Source organism: Artemia sp. Qi Xiang Cuo, chromosome 4 (assembly GCF_049724085.1).
Source record: "Artemia sp. Qi Xiang Cuo chromosome 4, ASM4972408v1, whole genome shotgun sequence".
Classification (NCBI taxonomy): Eukaryota; Metazoa; Arthropoda; class Branchiopoda; order Anostraca; family Artemiidae; genus Artemia; species Artemia sp. Qi Xiang Cuo.
In genome coordinates, this window is record NC_142797.1 from 76,363,543 (window position 1) to 76,377,881 (window position 14,339).

At 35.5% G+C, this 14,339-nt stretch overlaps 1 protein-coding gene and 1 long non-coding RNA gene across 5 annotated transcripts in view; one reads left to right on the forward strand and one right to left on the reverse strand.

Annotated features, from left to right (window-relative positions):
• The window catches only part of LOC148953445 (uncharacterized), a 314,181-nt gene that overhangs the window by 236,182 nt on the left and 63,660 nt on the right, over positions 1-14,339 (reverse strand). The window lies entirely within an intron of this gene.
• LOC148953446 (uncharacterized) overlaps positions 1-14,339 on the forward strand; it is a 179,007-nt gene that overhangs the window by 158,782 nt on the left and 5,886 nt on the right. The window lies entirely within an intron of this gene.

Here is a 14,339-nt window from a genome sequence, read left to right on the forward strand (position 1 = left end):
TCGAAATCACTTATCAATTTAGGGATGTTTTTCCCCTTTTGGAAAAAAACAGATTCTTCAGGTTCCTAACCTCTGATGGGTAACTTTAAACTAGCGGAATTTTACATATTTGGAATCATCATTTAGAACGATTTATTTTTCATTTACGTTCGACAAAACCTATATTTTTCAGAATTTTGGTTACTATTGATGTATTTCATTCCTGATTTACAATATACCTGGAATTATATGAAAAATGAGAAAGAAAATATGGCTATCATAAAGAATGGGGTGCATAAAATTACCAAAAGCATTTTTTTTTCTTTGCAAACATCTTGGCACTTAAAGCCATAAGTTCTGAGGCTGAGGGAGCCCTACTAAACAAAAAGTATATTTAGGTGAGGTGAACAGGCCCAAGAAAAAGAAACGCGAGATTGGACAACAAATCTTACTGTATTCTCGGCTCTAAACTAATATTCGTAAGTCCTTGGGCACAAAGAAACTACAGTTCACAAAAAAAAGAAAGAAAAAGAACAAATTCGTTTGCCTTACATTGGGAGGCTCTTAGGTAAGGGATAAGGGCCTCCTGAGGTTAGGGCCAGAAATAAGCCAATAGATACTTTATTCTTCCAATCAGCTTAAACCTTATATCTGTAAGTCCCTCGGCGAAGCGAGGGACTTACAGATATTGGTGGATACAGATATATCATTGGTGTGAATTTATTCAATATTATTCCAAATCAAAACTTCTTGGAGGTGGAATCTCTAAATGGATCTATTAACAGTAGAAAAATCTAGGCACAATAGCAGGCATTTTGAGTCTTCAGGTCACCTCCATACTTCCCCTAAGCATATTCATTACACAGCCCCCCCTCCATTAACAACTTTTGCAAAAAACATTAAAACAGTCAATAAATATAGGCATTCTAAACAAGACAACCCAGTTGAATGCTTTCTAGGAATTCTCTAAAATAACTGTTAACTCTTAACAACTCTATCTATGTATTGGGAGAAAAAATCATCTTGCGGTAGTTTGGTCTGAAAGATACCTGTTAAGAATTTTAGACCATTTGCCAATATTAAAATTTCCACTGGATAGCACAGTGGTCCTATTTTGATCGGAGTCAGGGTTTACTGTATAAAATAAAAATAAATCATAAAGTGCTTTTATATCATCTACTAGAGCCTCAAAGTTTTCTTTTGGTTTAGCCTCCTTTTACAGATTTTAACACTACCGGGCAAATGAAAATAACTTAGATAAAAAAAGATATATATATATATATATATATATATATATATATATATATATATATATATATATATATATATATATATATATATATATATATATATATATATATATATATATAAAACAAAGGTTTGTGTTGCGTTAAACTTGGCGAGCATATCATTCGATAGCTTTGTTCCCTCTGGGATTATGATTCTTTTGCCATCGTTATTGGTGAAAACCATTTCATCTGTCACTATTGCTGAAAGAAGGGGGGCAGGAGGAGTGTAGTCAAACATTTTTCTAAGGGACTCGTGCTGTTTCCTCCGTACAGCTGCCCCTGGACGTTTCTTTTTCTACTTCGTTTTTGTAAGAAATGGAATATTGGTAGCGTTGTTCACGGCCGATACGGCTGGTCGGGGCTCCCCGGTGGCGCCGGATGCTATCCTGGTTGTTTCTATGTTACCGTTTAATTCCAGATCAGAACCCAGATTTCCAACTTGGGTTGTTGTGTCTGAAATAAGTCCCCTGTTGTTGGGGTCGGACTGATCTGTGGCAGACAAATGAGGCAGGGTAGTGACCTCTGTCTAAGAAATCATTTATCCTGAGCTTGAAACATCTTTGTTACTGATGACATGTCACAGGGGTTAGAATCATGCAGAACCACAGTCGGCGCTTCGTGGAATTCTGGTTCTGAGCTGGGACCACTATGATTCCTTGATGATATCTGCCTGGCTTGAAATCGTGTCGCCACAAAGACTTCTTTTGTTTCCACTTCGGGTAGATCCTGGATATTAATCGGAAGCACGTTCTCTTCAAATCTCGGAAAATTTATTCCCAGTAAAATGTTTTGAGGTAATGTGGGGCAGATCCCTGCTTCAATCCGTCCTTCAAGAATTCTTCCTGCGCGATTCATAAGCTGTAGCGGCAGAAGTCCAAAGGCATACTCTATTTTGCGGCCTTCCACCGTAACAGACTTCAAAGTTTTCCCAGGGATGGGGTAAACTCCCTTGACCCATTCTGGGTTTACCATGGTGAACTCACATCCTGAGTCAACCACTGAAGGTAGCATTTGCCTATTACAGCGAACCTTGACAACGTATCCAGGCATGGGGTTTGATAACTCCTCCACCAAGTAAGATGCATATACCCTTTCCCTTTTTGGCCTTTGGGTTTGGCGTTTGCTTCCCCTGCATTCCTCTGTTGTATGTGACGTTGAGTTAGGGTGGTAGCAGCAACGTTTTGATGAGGGTTTGTCTTCCAGACCAGGAATTTGTTGAAGTTTGGTGAGAGGTCCCTTTGTTCGAGCTACCTCCTTCTTCAATGGTCGTAGAGACTTGTCCCAATCCTTGGCCTTTCTGATGCATTCTCACAGGGTTTTTGCACCACTCTGACCTAAGAAAACCCTAAGGTCCTGGTTAGCAGTTGTAATGAACTGCTCCACTACAATTTTTTCTAGGACTTGATCTAAATGACTGGCCAGGTTGGGTTCTGCCGTTCTTTGTTCCTCCACCTTCTCAAAACACTGAACCCGTAAACAGAAATCAGAAAATAAAAAAGTGAAACAAAAAAATGTACTTCTGTTCGGAACTAAACCCGTAAACAGAGATTAGAATGAAACATAAGTGAATTTCTGTCCAGAACTTCACCCGTAAACAGAAGTGACAAGTAAAAAAAAAATTGATTTCTGTTCGGAATTAAACCCGTAAACAGAGATCAGAAATATAAAAATGGACTTTTGTTCGAAAGTAAACCCGTAAACAGAAATTAGAACGAAACAAAACAACCCGTAAACAGAAATTAGAACGAAACAAAAGTGAATTTCTGTTCGGAACTTAACTCGTAAACGGAATTAGAACGAAAAAGTGAATTTCTGTTCGGAACTTAACTCGTAAACGGAATTAGAACGAAAAAGTGAATTTCTGTTCGGAACTTAACCAATAAAAAAAATTCAGAAGTAAAAGAAAAATAAATAAATTTCTGTTCGAAATTAAACCCGTAAATAGAGATCAGAAATCCCGTAAACAGAAATTAGAATGAAACAAAAGTGAATTCCTGTTCGGAACTTAACCCGTAAACAGAAATTAAAATAGAAACAAGTAAGAGATTTCTGTTCGGAAGTAGAACAATTGAGTGAATTTTCTGCTCGGAACTAAACGGGAGCAGAGATTTAAAGTAGTCTTTCTTCGGAAACAGAACCCGGAAAGAAAGAGCTCACCATGGGAACGGATCACTCCACTGGTCACCAGATATTATAAAGTAAAATCAAAAAGGTATTATGAACCTTTTTAATCTGAAGTCAGAATTCAACTAAACTATAATATTTACAACCCTTGGTTATGTACTATCAATTCATTCCTTCTTCACTCGGCGTGCACTCTTCTGTGACGTCAGCCCAAGCGACAGGTCACGTAAGTCATTAATTGGTACATAACAAATATATATATATATATATATATATATATATATATATAAAAAAAAAAAAAAAAAATATATATATATATATATATATATATATATATATATATATATATATATATATATATATATATATATATATAAATATATATATATATATATATATATATATATATATATACTTGTTTCTATTTTAATTTCTATTTCAAACAGTTCGTGGTAACGAACTGTAAGTAAGGAGCGACCCAGCTCAATGGTAACCGAAACTCTAAAAAACGGAATTTTGATACCAATAGATGCATCAAAAGAATCAGATTTCAATTCTGATTTTAAATATATAAGTTTCATCAAGTTTAATCTTACCTATCAAAAGTTACGCGCCAGAGAAAATTTGGCTGATTTTCGAAAAAAGGGAGAAAGATCCCCTAAAAGCTATAGAACCTTAATGAAAATCACACCATCATATTCAGCGTATCAGAGAACACTACTGTAGAGGTTTCAAGCTCCTATATACAAAAATGTGGAATTTTCCATTTTTTGCCAGAAGAAAGATCACGGATGCGTGTTTATTTGTTTTTTTGTTTTTTTTTTCTTTTCCCCAGGGGTGATCGTATCGACTCAGTGGTCCTAGAATATCGTGGGAGGAATCATTGGAACGGAAATAAAAGTTCTAGTGCCCTTTTTAAGTGACAAAAAAAATGGAAGGCAACTAGGCCCCCCTCCACGCTCATTTTTTTCCCAAAGTCACCGGATCAAAATTTTGATATAGCCATTTTGTTCAGCATGGTCGAAAATATTGCAACCATGTCTTTTAGGATGACTTAATCCCTCGAGTCCCCCGGGAGGTGGGCTGAAATTTATGAATTTAACCAAATGTTAACATATAGTATTGGTTATTGGGAAGTATACAGACGTTTTCGGGGGGAATTTTTTCTGGTAGTGGGGGGGGGGGGGGGGGCGGGGGTTATTTGGGAGGATCTTTTCATGAAGGAAGCCTTCATGGGGGAAGGGACATTGCTATGAAGGGGGCGCTGGATTTCCTATCATTATTTTTAAAAAAAATCAGAAATTAAATATAAAAAAACAAGTTTTTCAACTAAAAGTAAGGAGCAACATCAAAACTTAAAACGAACAAAAAATATTAGCTATATGATTGGGTTCACCTTCTAGTCAATGCCTCGCTCTTTAAGCCAAAGATTTTTTAGTACTTTTATAAGAGCTAATTATTCTAATTAACGGCCTTTGTGATTAAGGGGTCATTTTTAAAGAATTGGAACAAAATTCGACCTTAAGCTTAAAGAGCGAGGTATTGACTAGGGGGCAAACCTCCTAATATACATATTAAAAATATATGAATATAGAAGTTCGTTACGTAAGTTAATTCGTAAGTTACGCGTAAGTAAAATTCAACAAGTTTCGAGAAAGCCATTTAACCAAATAAAAGTAAAATTAATATGCAAATTTCATTTTAATTATTCATGTACGGTGAGCCAAAATCAAAACCTGCATTAATTAAAAAACGTTCACAAAATAAATAAAAAAAACTAGTTTTTTTTAACTGAAAGTAAGGAACGACGTTAAAACTTGATATGAACAGAAATTATTCCGTATTTGAAAGGGGCTGTCCCCTCCTCAACGCTCTTTACGCTAAAGTTTGACTTTCTCGCAACTCAATTTTTTTTAAACAATAAAATTTTGTTTTAATTGCAAATTTTTTAAATTAACTTTAACGAAATTCACACCATCAGATTCAGCTTATCAACGAACATTATTAAAGAAGCTTCAAACTCCTATCTGCAAAAATGTGGAATTTTGCATTTTTAATTAACTTTAACGAAAATTACATCATCACATTCAGCTTATCAGAGAACCCTATTAAAGAAGTTTCAGGCTCATATCTGTAAAAAGGTGGAAATTTGCATTTTTTGCTCGAAGAAAGATCACGATCCAAAGAATGGAGGGCAACAAGGCCCCCTCCCACGCTAATTTTTTCTCAAAGTCACCCAATTAAAATTTTTAGATAACCATTTTGTTCAGCATAGTTGAAAATCTAATAAATAGGTCTTTTAGGATGACTTAATCCCCCACAGTTCCCAGGGGATGGGCTGCAAGATATGAACTTTGCCCATTGCTTACATATTTTATTGGTTATTGGGAAGTATACAGACATTTTTAGGATGGATTTTTTTCTGGTGGGGGGGGGGGGCTGGAGGAGGGGGTTACTCGGGAGAATCTTTCCGTGGAGGAAGTTTCTTTGGGGTAAGGGACATTTCTATGAAGCGTGCGCCGGATTTTCCAGCATTATTTAAAAAACGATCAGAAATTAAATAAAAAAAAACTAGTTTTTTTAACTGAAAGTAAGAAGCAACATTAGAACTTAAAACGAACAGACATTATTACGTACATGAGGGGGTTCGCCCCCAAGTCAATACCTCGCTCTTTACGCTACAGTTTTTTTTAGTGCTTTCAAAAGAGCTATCTATTCTAATTAAACGGCCTTTGTGATTCAGGGGTTTGTGAATAAAAATTTTTTTTAACTTTTAACGTAAAGATCTTGGTATTGACTAAGGGGAGAACCCCCTCATATACGTAATAACATATACGTAATAAAAAAAACAAAAAAACAGGCGATACGGCTCAATAGTAATCGAAACTTTTAAAAACGGAATTTTTATGTCAAAAAATGTATCAAAAGAATGGGCTTATAATGCTGATTATAAATATATAAATTTTATTAAGTTTAGTATTACTCATAAAAGGCTACGAGCCTGAGAAAATTTACCTGATTTTTTAAAGAGGGAGGAAACATCCCCTACAAGTGAAAGAACTTTAATGAAAATCCCACCGTCAGATTCAGCGTACCAGAAAACCCTGTTACATAGGTTTCAAGCTCATAACTGCAAAAATCTGCAAAACCTATAACTGCAACATATTTGTTGCCAGAAGAAAAATATACGAATATAGAAATTCGTTACGTAGGTTAATTTGTAAATTACGTCAGAACCAAATTTAGAGACAGCCATTTAGCAAAAGAAGAGTAAAATTTTTATGAAAATTTTGTTTACTTATTTAATGACGGTGAGCCAAAATAAAAGCTGCATTAACTAAAAAACGATCAGAATTTAAATGAAAAAAACAAGTTTTTTAAACTGAAAGTAAGGAGCGACATTAAAACTTAAAGCGCACAGAAATTATTCCGTATATGAAAGGGACTGTCCCCTCCTCGACGCCTCGCTCTTTAAGCTAAAGTTCAGCTCTGTCTCACAACTTTATTTTTTAAAAGAATAAAAAAAATTTAGTGTAAAGAGCGAGGCGTTGAGGAAGGGACTGCCCCTTTCATATACGGAATTATTTCTGTTCGTTTTAAGTTTTAAGATAAGATAAGATAAGATAAGGGTTTATTCCAAAAACATGACAACGCAAAAAAACAAATGACCTTCCATAAGCTAACGCTTGTTCGGAAGTATTTACCCTCTTAAAATTAACACTTATAATAACATAATAAAGAGAAAGAAGATAAAAAAAAGAGAAAAAGAGGAAAGATAGAAAAAAAGAAGAAAAAATGAAAATCTTACACTCACTCAGCTCCTGGTCGCAATAACCAAAAATCAATACTTCACATACTCCAAAACTTCCCGCCGCCATCCCATAAATAATAAATAAACAAAAAAAAAAAAAAAAAAAATATATAGGAAAAACGGGAAAAACCGGTTCCGGGCAAACCTGAGAGTGACTCAACTATACCACCCATTAAACAAATTCATACAAATTCATACCTATGGAGACAAAGGGTTTTAAGGTCCCGACGGAATTCACATAGATTCGCTGAACTTTTTAAAGAAACAGGCAAATTATTCCAGACAACTGGCCCCACATGACGTATTGAAAATAGCGATCTAGTACTAGTATCTTGAGGTGTTCGTATATCTCTAGCATGACGAGTAGGATAATTGTGTACATCATCACCAGAAATAAATAAATTTAAAAAACACTTGGGAACCAAATTAGAAAAATACTTAAACATAAATAACCCATGGTAAAATTTCCCAAGACCTGACACAGGGATAATATTTAACTGTACATATTGGGATCTCACCGAGGTTTTCCGATTATCTCCGGACAACACTCGCAGTGCCATATTTTGTATCACACGTAACTGCTGCAAATGCACTGAAAATGTGCTAGACCATATACTCACGCAATATACTAAATACGGGTGAACTAACGAAAAATAAATCAATCTCAAAACAGACTCATGGAAAATATTTTTTAACTTTCTCATCATTCCAACATTTCTTGCAATCTTACTACTAATAAAAGAAACATGACTTTTAAAACTAAGGCATTCATCCACAATAACACCAAGGTATTGTATAGTATTTGTACGCTTAATTACATAGTTCTCCATTTGCAAAACCAGAACCCAAGGGTAAAAATTTGATGATCTACCATATATAATAAAACCTGATTTACTATGATTTAACAAAAGCTCATTTACTCTCATCCACTTATCTATACCTAACATACCTCTTCTCATTATCTCTATTAAATCAGATTCAGTATTTGCTGCGGCAGTAAAATGGGTATCATCTGCAAAACTAGGAATAATCACCCTACAATTAGAATGTGCACTATCTAACAAATCCAAAACAGAAAATCGTAAGTCATTGATATAAACCAAGAATAAAAGTGGACCTAATACAGAACCCTGTGGAACACCATAATCAACCATTCTTTCACCAGACCTCACATTAGAAATTTCAACGCACTGGGTCCTACCTCTCAAAAAAGTTTGAAATAACTTCAACGCATTTCCTCTAATTCCACAATTTTCTAGCTTCATAATTAAAATTTCATGGTCAACTGAATTTTAATGTCGCTCCTTACTTTCAGTTTAAAAAACCTGTTTTTTTATTTAATACGGGTTAAGTTCCAAACAGAAATTCACTTTTCTTGCATTCTAATTTCTGTTTACGGGATTCCTGATATCTGTTTACGGGTTTAATTTCGAACAGAAATTTACTTGTCTCTTACTTGTTTCTATTTTAATTTCTGTTTACGGGTTAAGTTCCGAACAGGAATTCACTTTTGTTTCATTCTAATTTCTGTTTACGGGATTTCTGATCTCTATTTACGGGTTTAATTTCGAACAGAAATTTATTTATTTTTCTTTTACTTCTGAATTTTTTTTACTGGTTAAGTTCCGAACAGAAATTCACTTTTTCGTTCTAATTCCGTTTACGAGTTAAGTTCCGAACAGAAATTCACTTTTGTTTCGTTCTAATTTCTGTTTACGGGTTTACTTTCGAACAGAAGTCCATTTTTATATTTCTGATCTCTGTTTACGGGTTTAATTCCGAACAGAAATCAATTTTTTTTTACTTCTCACTTCTGTTTACGGGTGAAGTTCCGGACAGAAATTCACTTTTGTTTCATTCTAATCTCTGTATACGGGTTTAGTTCCGAACAGAAATATATATATATATTTTTTTTTACTTTCTGATTTCTGTTTACGGGTTAAAATTTATATATTTTTCTTTTACTTCTGAATTCTGTTTACAGGTTAAGTTCCGAACAGAAATTCACTTTTTCGTTCTAATTCCGTTTACGAGTTAAGTTCCGAATAGAAATTCACTTTTGTTTCGTTCTAATTTCTGTTTACGGGTTTACTTTCGAACAGAAGTCCATTTTTATATTTCTGATCTCTGTTTACGGGTTTAATTCCGAACAGAAATCAATTTTTTTTACTTGTCATTTCTGTTTACGGGTGAAGTTCTGAACAGAAATTCACTTTTGCTCGTTCTAATTCTGTTTACGGGTTTACTTCCGAACAGAAGTCAATTTTTCTATTTCTGATCTCTGTTTACGGGTTTAATTCCTAACAGAAAACAATTTTTTTTTACTTTCTGATTTCTGTTTACGGGTGAAGTTCCGAACAGAAATTCACTTTTGTTCGTTCTAATTCTATTTACGGGTTTACTTCCGAACAGAAGTACATTTTTCTATTTCTGATCTCTGTTTACGGGTTTAATTCCGAACAGAAACCTATATTTATTTATTTCTCATTTCTATTTACGGGTTTAGTTCCGAAAAGAAATCCTTTTTTTTTGTTTTACTTTTTTATTTTCTGATTTCTGTTTACGGTTCAGTTCTGAACAGAAATTCACCTTGGTTTTGTTGTAATTTCGGCTTACGGGTTTGCTTCCGAACAGATGTCTATTTTTGTTTTAATTTCTGATTTCTGTTTATAGGTTCAGTTCCGAACCGAAATTCACTTTTGTTTTGTTCTAATTTCTGTTTACGGGTTTACTTCCGAACAGAAATCCATCTTTTTTTCTGTTCTCTGTTTACGGGTTTATTTCCGAACAGAAGTCCATTTTTGTTTTTAATTTCTGATTTCTGTTTACGGGTTCAGTTCCGAACCGAAATTCACTTTTGTTTCGTTCTAATTTCTGTTCACGGGTTTACTTCCGAACAGAAATCCATCTTTTTTTTGTATTCTCTGTTTACGGGTTTATTCCGAACAGAAATCCACCTTCTTTTTCTTTCTTCTCTCTCTTCTTGTTTGTTGTTTTTGCTCCTTTCTTGTTTTACGGGTTCGAGTTCTATTTCAGGCTCCTTTGCGATCCGACATCCATAAGTTAAGCCCATAAAATTTTTAGTTTTTGCACTGGTGGACGACAAGGAGACGAAAAAACAATCCAGGGAAGAATGAGCTTCAAGGACTGATTTTGTTTCCCTACCACACAAGGTCAAGAATCAAACATAATTATTAACAGGAAGATCTAGAAACACCGTCAAAAATAAACCATACTGTCTTGAATTCACCGCTAGAAGCCTTCCAGCATTCAGTGGTTCAGTTGACAAAAGCCTTGGTGGGAAACCTTCAGAAAGCATTAGGACACGATTTAATGGCAGAGCGGAAGCTGAACGAAGAAAACCAGCTGTCTCTAGTACATCACCTGAAGAAGGAGATGCAACATGACCGAGAGTTTGTAGAAACTAGTATTCGGACTCTCACTGAGTCTGGAGTCACGACCTTCTATACGACCCCACTGAGAGAAAGTGACGACGTGGAGGCTTACTTGGAAGCTTTTATAAGAACTACGACTGCCTGCAATTTACCTCAAGCCGCGTGGGTGGCCAAGCTTGTAGCAAACCTATCCGGGAAGGCTCTGCAGGCTCATACAACCCTGAAAACTGCCATAGCTAGTGACTTCAACTAGGTCACAACATCAATTCTCAAGAAGTTCCAAGTCAATAGCAAGACTTTTCTCCGACGATTTCGACATGCTGGTAAGCGCTCAGGCGAGTCTTATATAAAATATGGGGACTACCTGACTACCACAGCCAAAAAGTGGCTCTGTTTTGAGAAGGTGGAGGAACAAAGAACGGCAGAACCCAGCCTGGCCAGTCATTTGGAACAGGTCCTAGAAAAAATTGTAGTGGAGCAGTTCATTACAACTGCTAACCCGGACCTTAGGGTTTTCTTAGGTCAGAGTGGTGCAAAAACCCTGTGAGAATGCATCAGAAAGGCCGATGACTGGGACAAGTCTCTATGACCGTTGAAGAAGGAGGTAGCTTGAACAAAGGGACCTCTCACCAAACTTCAACAAATTCATGGTCTGGAAGACAAACCCTCACCAAAACGTTGCTGTTACCATCCTAACTCAACGTCACATACAACAGAGGAATGCAGGGGAAGCAAACGCCAAACCAAAGAGAGCCAAAAAGGGAAAGGTATATGCATCTAACCTGGTGGAGGAGCTCTCAACCCCCATGACTGGATACGTTGTCAAGGCTCACTGCAATGGGAAAATGCTACCTTTGGTGGTTAGCTCGGGATGTGAGTTTACAATGGTAAACAAAAAATGGGTCAAGGGATTTCACCCCCTCCATGTGAAAACTGTGAAACATGTTTCAACGGAAGGTTTTCTCAGACAGAGGTCACAACCCTGCCTCATTTGTCGGCCACATATCAGTCTGACCCCAACAACAAGGGACTTATTTCAGACACAACAACCCAAGTTGGAAATCTGGGTTCTGATCTGGAATTAGACAGTAACATAGCAACCACCAGGATAGCATTCGGTGCCACCGAGGAGCCCCGACCAGCCGTATCGACCGTTAACAACGCTACCAAGATTCCATTTCTTACAAAAACGAAGTAAAAAAAGAAACGTCCAGGGGCAGCTGTACGGAGGAAACAGCGCGAGTCCCTTAGAAAAATGTTTGACTACACTCCTCCTGCCCCCCTTCTTTCAGCAATAGTGACAGATGAAATGGTTTTCACCAATAACGATGGCAAAAGAATCATAATCCCAGAGGGAACAAAGCTATCGAATGATATGCTCGCCAAGTTTACCGTAGCACAAACCTCTGACGCTTTAGAAATTCTGAGGAAAGGGAGGAACTGTAATGTACCACGTTACGGCTATTATGACTATTCAAGTTGGTTGAACTCGAATATACCAACTGACGGCCTATGTGACCATCCGCATAGGCTTACATAACAGAAGAGTGCACGCCGAGTGAAGAAGGAATGAAATGATAGTGTATAAGCAAGGTTTGTAAATATTATAGTTAGTTGAATTCTGACTTCGGATTAAAACGGTTCATAATACTTTTTTGATTTTACTTTATAACATATATATATATATATATATAAAAAAAAAAAAAAAAAATATATATATATATATATATATATATATATATATATATATATATATATATATATATATATATATATATTTATCTAAAGTTATTTTCATTTACCCTGTAGTGTTAAAATCTGTAAAAGGAGGCTAAACCAAAACAAAACTTTGAGGCTCTACTAGATGATATAACAGCAATTTATGATTTATTTTTATTTTATACAGTAAACCCTGACTCCGATCAAAATAGGACCACTGTGCTATCCAGTGGAAATTTTAATATTGGTAACTGGTCTAAAATTCTTAACAGGTATCTTTCAGACCAAACTACCGCAAGATGATTTTTTCTCCCAATACATAAATAGAGTTGTTAAGAGTTAACAGTTATTTTAGAGAATTCCTAGAAAGAATTCGACTGGGTTTTCTTGTTTAGAATTCCTATATTTATTGACTGTTTTAATGTTTTTACAAAAGTCGTTAATGGAGGGGGGCTGTGTAATGAATATGCTTAGGGGAAGTATGGAGGTGACCTGAAGACTCAAAATGCCTGCTATTGTGCCTAGATTTTTCTACTGTTAATAGATCCATTTAGAGATTCCACCTCCAAGCAGCTTTGATTTGGAATAATAATGAATAAATTCACACCAATGATATGCGAAAGAAACATTTTCCTATTTTTAAGCGTCATGACTCAGCAAAATCAAATTTAGTTTATTTTTTTCTGCAACAATGTCCTCTTGATCTAAGGACTTCTGAATGTAATCATCATTCCTTTTGGGGACATAAAACGTGTGGGCCTATTTTTGCCCGTCACAATTTTTTTGCCCATTGATCTTGGTTGATAAAAAAAAAAAAAACTACAAGTCAGTATCTCCGTTTGCCCTGGGCTGATTAAAATTGTTCGATCACGCAACAATTTTGAATAAGCTGTTATGTTCTATTCTTCTTTTATGTGTTGGCATTCGCTTCCCCGAGAGACTTACAGATATAAGGTTTAAGCTGATTGGAAAAATAAAATATCTATTGCCTTATTTCTGGCCCTAACCTCAGAAGGCCCTTATCCCTTACCTAAGAGCCTCCCAATTTAAGGCAAACTAATTTGTTCTCCTATTTTTTTGTAAACTGCAGTTTCTTTGTGCCCAAGTACTTACGAATATTTGTTTAGAGCCGATAATATAGTAAGATTTGTTGTCCAATCTCGCGTTTCTTTTTCTTGGGCCTGTTCTCCCCACCTAAATATACTTTTTGTTTAGTAGGACTCCATCAGCCTCAGAACTTATGGCTGTAAGTGCCAAGATGTTTGCAAAGAAAAAAAAATGCTTTTGGTAATTTTATGCATCCCAATCTTCATGATAGTCATATTTTCTTTCTCATTTTTCATATAATTCCAGGTATATTGTAAATCAGGAGTGACATACATCAATAGTAACCAAAATTCTGATAAAATAAAGGTTTTGTCAAACGTAAATGAAAAATAAATCGTTCTAAATGATGATTCGAAATATGTAAAATTCAGCTAGTTTACAGTTACCCATCAGAAATTAGGAACCTGAAAAATCTGTTTTTTTCCAAAATGGAAAAAACATCTCTAAATTGATAAGTGATTTTGATGAAAATTATAAGTTAAATTACACCATTTCAGATATAAATATTTTATAGGTTCTGAGCTCCTATCTACAACGATGTGAAGTATTGGTTTTCCTAGGTCACATATTACAGGAAGATTACATATGTATTTTTAAAAGTTTTTTGGTTCGCTTTTTTATTACAGGGGTATTGAATCTGACCAATAGTCATAAAATCAGGAGAAGGCTTATTTGAACATAAATTAAGAGTTCTAGTCACCTTTTTAAAGCAATCCAAAAACTGTGTGCCACATCGATCTGCTATTACCTACCTTATCCTTGCACAAAACTTCAATTTTTCCACAGAGTGGTTTCAACTGCTATCGACTGAAAACTCTGATATAACCAGTCGTATTGACATTAGAGAAAAGGTGGTTATGAAGCTTCCCAGTTGAATTTACGGCTCTTGTCTCGGGGCCACTTTTATCATACCGT